Source organism: Pseudophryne corroboree, chromosome 5 (genome assembly GCF_028390025.1).
Source record: "Pseudophryne corroboree isolate aPseCor3 chromosome 5, aPseCor3.hap2, whole genome shotgun sequence".
Lineage (NCBI taxonomy): Eukaryota > Metazoa > Chordata > Amphibia > Anura > Myobatrachidae > Pseudophryne > Pseudophryne corroboree.
In genome coordinates this window covers 784,951,885-784,967,105 of record NC_086448.1, presented here as the reverse complement: position 1 = coordinate 784,967,105, position 15,221 = coordinate 784,951,885, and the positions used below count along the sequence as shown (strand labels likewise).

At 48.7% G+C, this 15,221-nt stretch overlaps 1 pseudogene; it reads right to left on the bottom strand.

Moving 5' to 3' along the window:
* Positions 1-1,735: 1,735 nt before the first annotated feature.
* LOC134931258 (5S ribosomal RNA) lies at positions 1,736-1,854 on the bottom strand (annotated as a pseudogene).
* Positions 1,855-15,221: the final 13,367 nt, after the last annotated feature.

Genomic DNA, 15,221 nt, shown 5'->3' with positions numbered 1-15,221 from the left:
CGGCATCTCAGCCCGCGCCTGCCCAGGCATCTCGGAGGCCGTCAGGGGCTCAAAATCGCCCGCTACCTCAGATGGCAGACACAGATGTCGACACAGAGTCTGACTCCAGTGTTGACGAGGATGAGACAAATGTACAATCCACTAGGGCCATCCGATGCATGATTACGGCAATGAAAAATGTGTTGCACATTTCTGACATTAACCCGGTTACCACAAAAAAGGGTATTATGTTTGGAGAGAAAAAGCAGCCAGTGACTTTTCCCCCATCTGATGAGTTAAATGAATTGTGTGAAGAAGCGTGGGGTTCCCCAGATAAGAAACTAGTAATTTCTAAGCGGTTACTAATGGCGTACCCTTTCCCGCCAATGGATAGGTTACGCTGGGAGACATCCCCTAAGGTGGACAAGGCGCTCACACGCTTATCAAAAAAGGTGGCACTGCCTTCTCAGGATACGGCCGCTTTAAAGGAGCCTGCAGATAGAAAGCAGGAGGCTATCCTGAAGTCTGTGTATACACACTCAGGTACTATACTGAGACCTGCTATTGCTTCAGCATGGATGTGTAGTGCTGCAGCAGCGTGGTCTGATTCCCTGTCTGATAACATTGATTCCCTTGACAGGGACACTATATTGCTAACCATAGAGCATATTAAAGACGTAGTCTTATATATGAGAGATGCACAGAGGGACATTTGCCGGCTGGCATCTAGAATTAATGCAATGTCCATTTCTGCCAGGAGAGTATTATGGACTCGGCAGTGGGCAGATGATGCTGATTCTAAAAGGCACATGGAAATTTTGCCTTATAAGGGTGAGGAATTGTTTGGGGACGGTCTCTCGGACCTCGTATCCACAGCAACAGCTGGGAAGTCGACTTTTTTTTACCTCAGGTTCCCTCACAGCCTAAGAAAGCACCGTATTATCAAGTACAGTCCTTTCGGCCTCAGAAAGGCAAGCGGGTTAGAGGCGCGTCCTTTCTGTCCAGAGGCAGGGGTAGAGGGAAAAAGCTGCACCATACAGCCAGTTGTAATGTTTAAAGAGGGAAAGAGAGACTCTGTGTTGGGGCACGCTTAAATAAAACTTAACTTTTAATTAGAATAGGATAAGAATGTAGTACATTGACAGACACACATATATATATAGTCCTGAAAGAGGAGGACAAAAAAAGAATCTGGACCTCTCTCTACTATTATCATAGGAATCTGAGAGTAGATTCTGAAAGAATTTAATGGTTAAAGATTAAAATAAGAATAAACATTCTTAATTAATGTAATAAATGAGGTGACAGTGACACCTAAGATGAAAATATCAAAGATTGGTTTCTACATCAAAAGAGAAAAAGATTTCAGATATAAGTCACAATGGCATCAGATATGACAACAATTTTTAGTAGACTTAAAAGTATAAGTCTATTGACCAATGCCAATTGTGATGAATTTATCCTGGTATCCTAGTGGGAGGTAAACTGCTAATTCTAGCTTTCTGATCAGTGTATCGGATAATGAATGTAAAATGTGTGCAAGTCTGAAATCAGATGCACAATAGAGTCAATAATTGCTCCAACACTTCGGTTTTACATACACGGATAGGAATCTGTGGATATTAACAGGTAAGTGATATATTTAATATATTTAACAGGTCTGAGATCAGACAATTAAGAGAGGAAAAAAGTATGAAAATCAGTAGGGTCAAAGGTTGCTCCAGCACTTCTGCTTTTCACATTTGGATACAGATATCTATTACTGCACCTGAGATTCCCTAGTAGTCTCCCATCTAGGTACTATTCAGGCTCCTCACTGCTTAGCTTCCAAGATCAGGCGAGATTGGGCGTAACCAGAGAGATATGGCAGTAATATCACATAGATTGTGAATGAGAGAGTGTATGGTTATTGGCACATGCCAAAAGAGTACTTCTGCTATCCATTGAGATGCACAGTCTATCTGTTATTGTTGTATTACCGGGAATTTATATGACTGGCATTTTGGATGAGTGAGTACTGAATGAGTGAGGTATAGGAAACAATTAAGTATAGGGCCCGCCCCTTGTTGTCCACCGTATTATACAATATAATGGACAGTGGATGAGAGAGGTGGGTTACCTGGGCTTGTAGAAAATCAGTGTGGAATTACACAGTTATCTTAAAGTTTCCTTATATAATCAAAGTTCCAAGATAGGGATCCCATAATCATATGTGATCCTAAGAAAAAAAAAAAATTTCTTGGAGTAACTGGGGTATGGTTCAAAAAAATTGAATTGACCATCCAAAGATATTGGAAATGTGAAAAGGAGGACTGAATGTTAATGATAAAGTATGTTAATTATTTTTCGCAGTGGTTAACATAAAGTAAAACAAAATGACAAGAAAAGAGAATTTGGCAGATTACCTGATGGTAGATCAAAATAAATATCAAAATTTAACATGGATAATACGATACCAGGAAAGTCGGTGGGCTGAACCGTGCACTGTTCAGCACCACTTAACACAGACGGCCGTTTCACCTGAGGTGGCCGTTTACAGGCATCTCTTATGTAAATGCACTGTTGGTCACAAGGGACAAATTTGATAAAGAGCCCGTTACAAAAAGATTAGTTTTAGTCCTGTGCGGCACCAAATTAATCCTTTTCCATACAGCCAGTTCCCAGGAACAAAAATCCTCCCTTGCTTCCACTAAGTCCACCACATGACGCTGGGGCTCCACATGTGGAGCCAGGTGCGGTGGGGGCCCGTCTCCGGAACTTCAGCGACCGGTGGGTTCGCTCACAGGTGGATCTCTGGGTTCTACAAGTGGTATCTCAGGGATACAAGCTGGAGTTCGAGACGTCTCCCCCTCGCCGTTACCTCAAATCAGCCTTGCCAGCTACTCCCCAGGACAGGGAGGTAGTACTGGCGGCAATTCACAAGCTGTACCTCCAGCAGGTGATAATCAAAGTTCCCCTCCTTCAACAGGGACGGGGTTACTTTTCCACAATGTTTGTGGTACCGAAACCAGACGGTTCGGTGAGACCCATTCTAAATTTGAAATCCTTGAACACTTATATAAGGAAGTTCAAGTTCAAAATGGAATCGCTCAGGGCGGCTATTGCAAGCCTGGAAGAGGGGGATTACATGGTATCACTGGACATCAAGGATGCTTACCTACATGTCCCCATTTACCCACCTCACCAGGTGTACCTCTGTTTTGTGGTACAGAACTGCCATTACCAATTCCAGACGTTGCCGTTTGGTCTGTCCACGGCACCGAGGGTATTTACCAAAGTAATGGCCGAAATGATGATACTCCTTCGAAAGAAGGGAGTTATAATTATCCCGTACTTGGACTATCTCCTTATAAAAGCGAGGTCCATGGAGCAGTTGTTGGTCGGAGTAGCACTATCTCAGGAAGTACTACAACAGCACGGCTGGATTCTGAATATCTCAAAGTCGCAGCTGGTTCCTACGACGCGTCTGCTGTTCCTGGGTATGATTCTGGACACAGAACAGAAGAAGGTGTTTCTCCCGGAGGAGAAGGCCAAGGAGTTGTCATCTCTGGTCAGAGACCTCCTGAAACCAAAACAGGTGTCGGTGCATCACTGCACGCGAGTCCTGGGAAAGATGGTAGCTTCTTACGAAGCAATTCCCTTCGGCAGGTTCCATGCAAGGATCTTTCAGTGGGATCTGTTAGACAAGTGGTCCGGATCGCATCTTCAGATGCATCGGCTGATCACCCTGTCCCCGAGGGCCAGGGTGTCTCTGCTATGGTGGCTGCAGAGTGCTCATCTTCTCGAGGGCCGCAGATTTGGCATACAGGACTGGGTCCTGGTGACCACGGATGCAAGCCTCCGAGGTTGGGGGGGCAGTCACTCAGGGAAGAAACTTCCAAGGACAATGGTCGAGTCTGGAGGCTTCCCTACACATAAATATTCTGGAACTAAGGGCCATTTACAATGCCCTAAGTCAGGCAAAACCCCTGCTTCAAAACCAGCCGGTGCTGATTCAGTCAGACAACATCACGGCGGTCGCCCATGTAAACCGACAGGGCGGCACAAGAAGCAGGATGGCGATGGCAGAAGCCACAAGGATTCTCCGATGGGCGGAAAATCACGTGATAGCACTGTCAGCAGTGTTCATTCCGGGAGTGGACAACTGGGAAGCAGACTTCCTCAGTAGGCACGACCTCCACCCGGGAGAGTGGGGACTTCATCCAGAAGTCTTCCAGCTGATTGTAAATCGTTGGGAAAGGCCACAGGTGGACATGATGGCGTCCCGCCTCAACAAAAAGCTAAAAAGATATTGCGCCAGGTCAAGGGACCCTCAGGCGATAGCTGTGGACGCTCTAGTGACACCGTGGATGTACCAGTCGGTTTATGTGTTCCCTCCTCTTCCTCTCATATCAAAGGTACTGAGGATAATAAGAAAGAGAGGAGTAAGAACTATACTCATCATTCCGGAGTGGCCAAGAAGGACTTGGTACCCGGAACTACAAGAAATGATCTCAGAGGACCCTTGGCCTCTGCCGCTCCGACAGGACCTGCTACAGCAGGGGCCCTGTCTGTTCCAAGACTTACCGCGGCTGCGTTTGACGGCATGGCGGTTGAACGCCGGATCCTGATGGAAAAGGGCATTCCGGTTGAAGTCATTCCTACGCTGATAAAAGCTAGGAAGGATGTGACAGCAAAACATTATCACCGCATATGGCGAAAATATGTTGCTTGGTGTGAGGCTATGAAGGCCCCAACAGAAGAATTTCAGCTGGGTCGATTTCTGCACTTCCTACAGTCAGGAGTGACTATGGGCCTAAAATTGGGATCCATTAAAGTCCAGATTTCGGCCCTGTCTATTTTCTTTCAAAAAGAACTGGCTTCACTGCCTGAAGTTCAGACGTTGTTAAGGGAGTGCTGCATATTCAGCCCCCTTTTGTGCCTCCAGTGGCACCTTGGGATCTCAACATTGTGTTGGATTTCCTAAAATCACATTGGTTTGAGCCACTTCAGACCGTGGAGTTTAAATATCTCACGTGGAAAGTGGTCATGCTTTTGGCCTTGGCTTCGGCTAGGCGTGTGTCAGAATTGGCGGCTTTGTCATGTAAAAGCCCCTATCTGATCTTCCATATGGACAGTGCAGAATTGAGGACTTGTCCCCAATTTCTCCCTAAGGTGGTATCAGCGTTTCATTTGAACCAACCTATTGTGGTGCCTGCGGCTACTCGGGACTTGGAGACTTCCAAGTTGCTGGATGTAGTCCGGGCCCTGAAAATCTATGTTTCCAGGACGGCTAGAGTCAGAAAAACTGACTCGCTGTTTATCCTGCATGCACCCAACAAGCTGGGTGCTCCTGCTTCTAAGCAGACTATTGCTCGCTGGATCTGTAGCACGATTCAACTTGCACATTCTGCGGCTGGACTGCCGCATCCTAAATCAGTCAAAGCCCATTCCACGAGGAAGGTGGGCTCTTCTTGGGCGGCTGCCCGAGGGGTCTCTGCTTTACAACTTTGCCGAGCTGCTACCTGGTCGGGTTCAAACACGTTTGCAAAATTCTACAAGTTTGATACCCTGGCTGAGGAGGACCTTGAGTTTGCTCATTCGGTGCTGCAGAGTCATCCGCACTCTCCCGCCCGTTTGGGAGCTTTGGTATAATCCCCATGGTCCTTACGGAGTACCCAGCATCCACTAGGGCGTCAGAGAAAATAAGATTTTACTCACCGGTAAATCTATTTCTCGTAGTCCGTAGTGGATGCTGGGAGCCCGTCCCAAGTGCGGAATTCTGCAATACTTGTATATAGTTATTGCTTAACTATAGGGTTTTTTGTTCTGAGCCATCTGTTTAATGAGGCTCAGTTGTTGTTCATACTGTTAACTGGGTATAGTTATCACGAGTTGTACGGTGTGATTGGTGTGGCTAGTATGAGTCTTACCCTGGATTCCAAATCCTTTCCTTGTAATGTCAGCTCTTCCGGGCACAGTTTCCCTAACTGAGGTCTGGAGGAGGGGCATAGAGGGAGGAGCCAGTGCACACCAGATGTAGTACCTAATCTTTCTTTAAAGAGTGCCCAGTCTCCTGCGGAGCCCGTCTATTCCCCATGGTCCTTACGGAGTACCCAGCATCCACTACGGACTACGAGAAATAGATTTACCGGTGAGTAAAATCTTATTATACAGTGCCCAACTGTATATATGTCCAACTTTTGCCAAGAGGTCCTAATTGCTGCCCAGGGCGCCCCCCCCCTTCCCCCTGCGCCCTGCACCCTTACAGTGACCGGAGTATGTGAGGTGTGTGGGAGCAATGGCGCACAGCTGCAGTGCTGTGCGCTACCTCAGTGAAGACTGGAGTCTTCTGCCGCTGATTTCGAAGTCTTCTTGCTTCTTATGCTTACCCGGCTTCTGTCTTCCGGCTCTGCGAGGGGGACGGCGGCGCGGCTCCGGGATCGGACGACGAGGGTGAGATCCTGTGTACGATCCCTCTGGAGCTAATGGTGTCCAGTAGCCTAAGAAGCAGGACCTATCTGCAGAGAGTAGGGCTGCTTCTCTCCCCTCAGTCCCACGATGCAGGGATTTTTCAAATGGATGGAGGCTGCGCTCAAAGGGGGAAGGGGTGCTAATGAGTGCTGCTAGACCTGGAGGAGTCCTACCTCCTAGTGGATTTTATCATTTGGAGTGGTCAGCGCGCTCATTAGTAGAAATGGAGGGAAAAAATAGGTGTTGCGAAATGTGTAAAATCTATAGGTGTATGGATGTTTGAATCTGCTTTCTTATGGATGTATATATAAGGCAATGATCAATCTAGGAGGGGTATTTATCATTCACTTTATTGTGTATACAGTGTTCAGATGCAGTATGTAAGCTGCCCTTCTATCAGCATCCTCCTTTTGAAATGTTACTAGTTCCTTATTGTCGTTCTTTCACCACTGTCAGGTGTGTCTTGCAGACTACCCTTTGCAAGGTATACCTTCCTAATGGTATACCAAAATGAACCCCAGCTCAGGAAAATGTCAGGTGTTCCCTGCGGGTCACCTTTACCATAGGAGTGGTGGGTGCCTATGTTCCCTCTGAAGCTGTGTCTTAATTCAGTACTTGGGGTGTGTGACCAGTGCGGCGTCCCGCCTGTCAGTAACCTTCTATGTGCAGCACTGAGGTGTGGGGTCGTGGGCTGTGTCTTGCACTTACCACCGGGGGCAGGTCTTGGCCTGCCGCCGGTGACCGCGTCTCTTCCTTCCCCACCTCAGGCTGTCGGTCCTCTTCCTTGGTGTCCTTCGGTCCGCGCGTTGCCCAGCGGCCGCCGGTCTCCTCTGTCTGTGTCCCGTCTGCTGCTTCCGGGTTCGCGCGTCACGTGCGATGTCACGTGAGGCAGTGTCTGCTGTTTTCGGCTCCCACTGTAGTGTAAGATTTCCCTCTCCGGCCGGAGAAGGGAACGCAGCAGTATTCACCCCAGACAGACAGAGCGCTCACGTGACATCGCACGTGACGCGCGAACCCGGAAGCAGCAGACGGGACACATAGACGGAGGAGACCGGCGGCCGCTGGGCAACGCGCGGACCGAAGGAGACGGAGGACACCAAGGAAGAGGACTGACAGCCTGAGGTGGGGAAGGAAGAGACGCGGTCACCGGCGGCAGGCCAAGACCTGCCCCCGGTGGTAAGTGCAAGACACTCAGCCCACGACCCCACACCTCAGTGCTGCACATAGAAGGTTACTGACAGACGGGACGCCGCACTGGTCACACACCCCAAGTACTGAATTAAGACACAGCTTCAGAGGGAACATAGGCACCCACCACTCCTATGGTAAAGGTGACCCGCAGGGTACACCTGACATTTACCTGAGCTGGGGTTCATTTTGGTATACCATTAGGAAGGTATACCTTGCAAAGGGTAGTCTGCAAGACACACCTGACAGTGGTGAAAGAACGACAATAAGGAACTAGTAACATTTCAAAAGGAGGATGCTGATAGAAGGGCAGCTTACATACTGCATCTGAACACTGTATACACAATAAAGTGAATGATAAATACCCCTCCTAGATTGATCATTGCCTTATATATACATCCATAAGAAAGCAGATTCAAACATCCATACACCTATAGATTTTACACATTTCGCAACACCTATTTTTTCCCTCCATTTCTACTAATGAGCGCGCTGACCACTCCAAATTATAAAATCCACGATGCAGGGAGTCTGTTGCCAGCAGAGCTCCCTGAAAATAAAAAACCTAACAAAATACTTTCTTACAGCAAGCTCAGGAGAGCTCACTGAACAGCACCCAGCTCGTCCGGGCACAGATTCAAACTGAGGTCTGGAGGAGGGACATAGAGGGAGGAGCCAGAGCACACCAGAATCCAAATTCTTTCTTAAAGTGCCCATGTCTCCTGCGGAGCCCGTCTATTCCCCATGGTCCTTACGGAGTCCCCAGCATCCACTAGGACGTTAGAGAAATAGACGTTATGGTAAGAACTTACCGTTGATAACGTGATTTCTCTTATGTCCACAGGTATCCCACCCTGACGCACCTGATTTGAGGATCTTTACAATCACTAAACCGCTTTCCTCTTACATGGAAGGGTGTGCATGTGTGTTCTTATTAGGGATGGACATCGAAAGCAAACCATCATATGATGGCAATGTTCCACCATTGAAACTTTCGATGCAATGGTTACTAACCATCACATCAAAAGTATTCGATGGTGAAAACTATTTATATGACTAGTTCATGCGCAAAAGCCTGCATTTTCGTTTGCAATGTGGGAATTGGGATCGGGGGCAGGGCCAGACTCTGAGCAACATATTACTTTATCACTGGACATTGTGTGTATAATATACATATATAATATACACACACAATGCCCAATGATGAAGTAACATTGCCCCCTCAGTGCCAAATATACAATGCCCCCACTGTGCCAGATATACAATGCCCCCACAGTGCCAGAGATGCAATGCCCGCACAGTGCCAGATATACATTGCCCCCACTGTGCCAGGTATACAATGCCCCCACAGTGCCAGATATACAATTCCCCCACAGTGCCAGATATACAATTCCCCCACTGTGCCAGATATACAATGCTCCCACAGTGCCAGATATACAATTCCCCCACAGTGCCAGATATACAATGCCCCCACTGTGCCAGATATACATTGCCCCACTGTGCGCTCATTGCCCCCCACCTCTTACCGCTGGCTCTGTTTCTTCTATGTGAGGGGAGGAGAGCGTAGCATAGCGTCTCTCTTGCCCCTCAATTCTCTTTGATGCCCGGTCTCACTCTCCAACGGCGGCGGGGTCAATCTGAAATGATGGTTCGTTAGCCAATCAGAGCTCGCGGGCCGCCAGCCAATCAGGAGCCGCGGCTGCCGGTCCATGAGCTCTGATTGGCTAGTAAACCGGTGCCTTATTCAGATTGACCGCGCCGCCGCCGATGGAGAGTGAGACCGGGCATCCAAGAGAATTGAGGGGCAGGAGAGGCACTGCGCTGCGCAGTATTGTGGACGACCCAGCGGTACGGCGTACCGGCTGGGAATTTCTTACAATAATGTGGATGGCAACTTGCTCAGTGCACGGTTTGCCTTGCTGTCTCACATGGGACCAATTCCGATGATTATGGTGTGGAGTTTGTATGTTCTTTCCATGGTTTTTGTGTTTTCTCTTGGTTTTTCCAACAGTCCAAAACATACTCAAGCAAGGACTTTGTCCATAGCCCTCCTAAATGATTCCCCCTGATCAATGGTGGTGTATAGCTGGAGTGATATAAAGATCAGTGAGGTCACTCTGTCTCCTCTGAATCCTCCTGAGCTCCGAGTGTCTGAGTTGATTGCAGCAGCAAGTTTGTTAGCGATTGGGCAAAACCATGTGCACTGCAGGTGGGGGCAGATATAACATTTGCAGAGAGAGATTTGGGTGGGTTATTTTGTTTCTGTGCAGGGTAAATACTGGCTGCTTTATTTTTACACTGCAATTTAGATTTGTTTGAATACACCCCACCCAAATTTAACTCTCTCTGCACATGTTATATCTGCCCCTCCTGCAGTGCACATGGGGGGTCATTCCGAGTTGTTCGCTCGCAAGCTGCTTTTAGCAGCTTTGCACACGCTAAGCCGCCGCCTACTGGGAGTGAATCTTAGCTTATCAAAATTGCGAACGAAAGATTAGCAGAATTGCGAATAGACACTTCTTAGCAGTTTCTGAGTAGCTCCAGACTTACTCGGCATCTGCGATCAGTTCAGTGCTTGTCGTTCCTGGTTTGACGTCACAAACACACCCAGCGTTCACCCAGACACTCCTCCGTTTCTCCAGCCACTCCCGCGTTTTTCCCAGAAACGGTAGCGTTTTTTCACACACACCCATAAAACGGCCAATTTCCGCCCAGAAACACCCACTTCCTGTCAATCACATTACGATCACCAGAACGAAGAAAAAACCTCGTAATGCCGTGAGTAAAATTCCTAACTGCATAGCAAATTTACTTGGCGCAGTCGCACTGCGGACATTGCGCATGCGCATTAGCGACTAATCGCTCCGTTGCGAGAAAAAAATAACGAGCGAACAACTCGGAATGACCCCCCATGGTTTTGCCCAATTGCTAACAAAATTGCTGCTGCGATCAACTCAGAATTAGGCCCTGTATGTAGTGTTCTACTAAATTAGGAAGAACAGGTGCACTACATGTTTCTCGGAAGCTCCGCTGGCTGTCCCAAATGACGGTTAGCCTGTGATAAAAGCCAGGGGGAAATGTTATGCGGCAAGGCGTTATTATAATAAATTTGCACTGGAAGCTTATAGTTCCATTCCAACTCATTGCAAAGATGAGATGAGGTCTCCCCTGCAGGGAGGAAATGGCCACCAGTGCATGCAGAGCCACAGGGGCACCCGGGAGCTGAGGCCCATGCCAGGAGTAAGACCCCCACCCCCCCCCCCCACCTAATGGTGCCAAATTTAAACTAATCGAACCTCAGCGCCTACCTAGCGGCGAGCGCCTGCATCCCCCTCCCGCAATACGGAGTGGGGAGCCCGCTGAGCAAAGCGGGATTAAGCTCTGCCCCCCTCTAATGAGCATTCTGAGAATGAGCCCTGTTCTGTTGGCGTGGCCGACACCGCGCTACCTGCGTTTCTGGGTACTGTAAATAGCTCTTACATAGTAGACACTCAGGGGGTAATTCCAAGTTGATCGCAGCAGGAAATTATTTAGCAGTTGGGCAAAACCATGGGGGGTCATTCCGAGTTGTTCGTTCTGTATTTTTTTCTCGCAACGGAGCGAATAGTCGCTAATATGCATGCGCAATGTCCGCAGTGCGACTGCGCCAAGTAAATTTGCTATGCAGTTAGGTTTTTTACTCACGGCATTACGAGGTTTTTTCTTCGTTCTGGTGATGGTAATGTGATTGACAGGAAGTGGGTGTTTCTGGGCAGAAACTGGCCGTTTTATGGGTGTGTGTGAAAAAACGCTGCCGTTTCTGGGAAAAACGCGGGAGTGGCTGGAGAAACGGAGGAGTGTCTGGGCGAACGCTGGGTGTGTTTGTGAGGTCAAACCAGGAACGAAACTGACTGAACTGATCGCAGATGCCGAGTAAGTCTGGAGCTACTCAGAAACTGCTAAGAAGTGTCTATTCGCAATTCTGCTAATCTTTCGTTCGCAATTTTGATAAGCTAAGATTCACTCCCAGTAGGCGGCGGCTTAGCGTGTGCAAAGCTGCTAAAAGCAGCTTGCGAGCGAACAACTCGGAATGACCCCCCATGTGCACTGCAGGGGAGGCAGAAATAACATTTGCATAGAGAGTTAGATTTGGGTGGGTTATTTTGTTTCTGTGCAGGGTAAATACTGGCTGCTTTATTTTTACACTGCAATCTAGATTACATGTTATATCTGCCCCCCCTGCAGTGCACATGGTTTTGCCCAACTGCTAAAAAATTTCCTGCTGCGATCAACTTGGAATTACCCCCTCAGCCAAGTGTCTCTATCACCTTCACTGATGAAAATACCAGTGAGCTCTGCTGAGATTCAAACCCCAGTTAGTGTGTGGAGTGGAATGGAACATTAGTTACCACTAACGAAGAGTCCCGCCCTCACCCGAGCTGCTCGGCTCTGAGAGCTTCTTGGCAGGCGAGATGCGGGTGGTGGGGCCGGATTAGTGCACGCTGAGGGAGCGCGCTGCACTCTCTACCCGGGGTCCGGCTTCTGCAGTGGTGAGCGCCCTGCATCCCCCGCCGGCAAAGCGTGCCGGGGAGCGCTGAGCCCGCTGCACAGAGCGGGAGTTAGCTCCGCCCCCCCCATAATGGCGCCAAATTTAAAATTACAGAGCGGTTCCCTGCGCCGGCTCTATGAGCTGCGCTGAGAGAGGGCGGGCGGGGGTGGACTGGGATTTGAACCCCCGTCAGTCTGTGCAGTAGCACAGGCCATTAGACCACTGAGCTATTTGCTCCCTCTATCTTAAAATTCCTAAAGTCACCCCGCATCCCCCACCAGCATGGAGAGCTGGGGGGCGGGGGGGAGTGCAAAGGGAGCGGAATTAAGCTCCGCCCCCTGTAATGGCGCCAAATTTAAAACTAAGGGCGCCTCTGTGAAGCAGTGATCCGCACCAGGACGCGTTCAGAACTGGGAGCGGGTGGACGAACTCCAAGTGTTTGTACTCACCGCTGCTGCTGTTTGATGATGCAGTGACCCCGACACGCGCCGCACACAGCGGTGTCCGGCCACTCATACTCACCGCTGCCTTGCTGCCAGAATCTTCTGCCGACGGTGCGGCCCCGACACGTGCCGCACGCAGCGGTGTCCGGCCAGTCTCCGGAGAGCTCAGTGTCTCCTTCAGCCGGGGCCCATCCCGAGCCGCACGCAGCTGCGATGGGACCCCGCTGCCAGCTCCTACGGTGCAGACTGGCAATGGCAGAGTTGCCAGTCTGTGAGTGTAAGAAAGAATAAAAAATAAATAAATAAAAATTCTTCAGAGAAGACCCAAGAGTGACGACCTCCCTTGGGCACTAAACTAAGACTGGCTTGGAGGGGGGACATAGTAGGGGAGGAGCTAGTCACATGGTTATTAATTTAAAGTGCCAGCTCCCAGTTACTGCCTACTATATCCCTATTGTATCTGCACTCCAGTGGCCCCTAGTGGATGAAGGAGAAATATCCATATATAAAGGTACTCTGCTCCCTTATTGTGCCGTTGATGCAGTACTGGACCTATATAGAAGTCCAGCAATCAGGAACGAATAGTCCCATACAGATGTAAGTAAATGGTATAGCTGAGGTCCCCGGCTTACATTCAGGTACGAATTACCAGGAGAAATTCCAGCAGTAGCGATGACCTGGCTCCTGTGCTTGTGGCTATTGGGTTGTCTGTAGTGAGCAGTGCCTGTACCTTGTGAAGGGTCCAGCACACTTGCAAAGCTGAGCCACATGCACTGATCAGCCATAAAATTAAAATCGCTGACCGACGAAGTGAGTAACATTTGATTTTCTCATTACAATGGCACCTATCAATAGGTGGGTGTATTAGGCAGCAAGAGTGCGGTCTGTTTTTTTAAGGTGATGTGTTGAAAGCAGGAAAAAATGGCCAAGCATAAAGATTGTTATGGCTAAATGACTGGGTCAGCATCTCCAAAATAGCAGGACATGTGGGTGTTCCTGGTATGCAGATGTTAGTACTGTACCTACCAAAAAGGGTCCAAAGAACAACTGGTGACAGGATCGTGGAAGCACAAGGGTCATTGAGGCGTATGTTGAGCAAAGGCTAGCCTGTCTGGTCCAGCCCCTTTAGAAGAGCTACTGCTGCTCAAATTGCTGAAAACGTTAAAGCTGGCTATGATTGAAAAGTGACAGAACATACCGCATCATAGCTTTAGACCAGTCATTGTGTACATGCTAACACCTGTCCACCTCCGATAGAGCCTACACGTGAGCATCAGGCCTGGACAATGGAAGAAGTTGGTCTGGTCTGATGAATCAAGTTTTACCATGTTGAATGCCGGATGTGTGCTTTATTTACATAGGGAAGAGATGGCACCAGGATGCACTATGGGGGAAAAGGTAAGGTGGCGGAGGCAGTGTTCTGCTGGGAAACCTTCGGTCCTGGTATTCATGTGGATGTTACTTTGACGCTTACAACCTACCTAAACATCATTGCAGACCAAGTAATCCCCATCATGGCAATGGGATAATGCGCCCTGCCACACTGTACAGATTGTTCAAGGTTATGTGACTTCTACATAAAGTGAACTGAAAAAGTGGCTATTGAGATAGTGGGGCCATATAGTAGGCTATTAGTGGTCATAAGGAAAGTACTGGAGGTTCTTAAAAGCTTAAATGACTTATTGGGCAATTTCCCATACTGCCAATGCCTGGGTTGGGGGATAGGTGTTATTGGGGGTCTTTCTGACCCGTTCGCATGCTGCTTTTTTTCGCAGCCGTACGAACCGGTCCAAACTGTGCGGGCGGCAATGCGCAGGCGCGTCGTTGCCCGGCGACGGCCGTCACCGGACAGCGATGAGAATACCGAAGAATGCGTTAACAGCGGCAAACGCAAGAAGATTGACAGGAAGAGGCCGGCCGGGGGAGGTAACTGACCGTTTTCAGGGAGTGCCAAAGAAAACGCAGGCGTGTCCGGACGACAGGAAAGATCGTCGCAGCGGGTGAGTAAGTCTTGAGCTGTGCAGAGACTGCACAAACTTTTTGCTTGTGCAGTCTCTGCACAGCGGATCGCAGCCCTGCAAAGACCAAACCGCCTCCCCTGTAGGCGGCGACTACCTGATTGCAGCAGTGCTAAAAGTAGCCTGCTAGCGATCAGGTCAGAATGACCCCCATAGGCTGTATGGATAGTCTACCTGTGTGGATATTTATCAAAGTGCTAAATTTGAAGCGTAACTTCAGCATTAAACTAAAGTGAAACAGAAGGAGATCACTCTATCAGAAAACGGTTTAAAAAAATCAAATGTGAGTTCACTTACTCTTCACATCATTCACCTCCTGTTTGTTTTTTGTTTGTTTTTTTTAATCTGGTTACTCGGCACTGATCTCTGTTTTGGACATTTAAAATTTTTTCCATTTATCCGGCAAATGCTTTTTTCTCTTACATCCTAGAGGATGCTGGGGTTCTATTTAGTACCATGGGGTATAGACGGGTCCCTTGGGAGCCATGGGCACTTTAAGAGTTTAATAGTGTGAGCTGGCTCCTCCCTCTGCCCATTCTACCAGACTCCGTTTAGAAAATGTGCCCGGAGGAGCCGGTCACAGCTAGGGGAGCTCCTAGGAGTTTTTCTAGT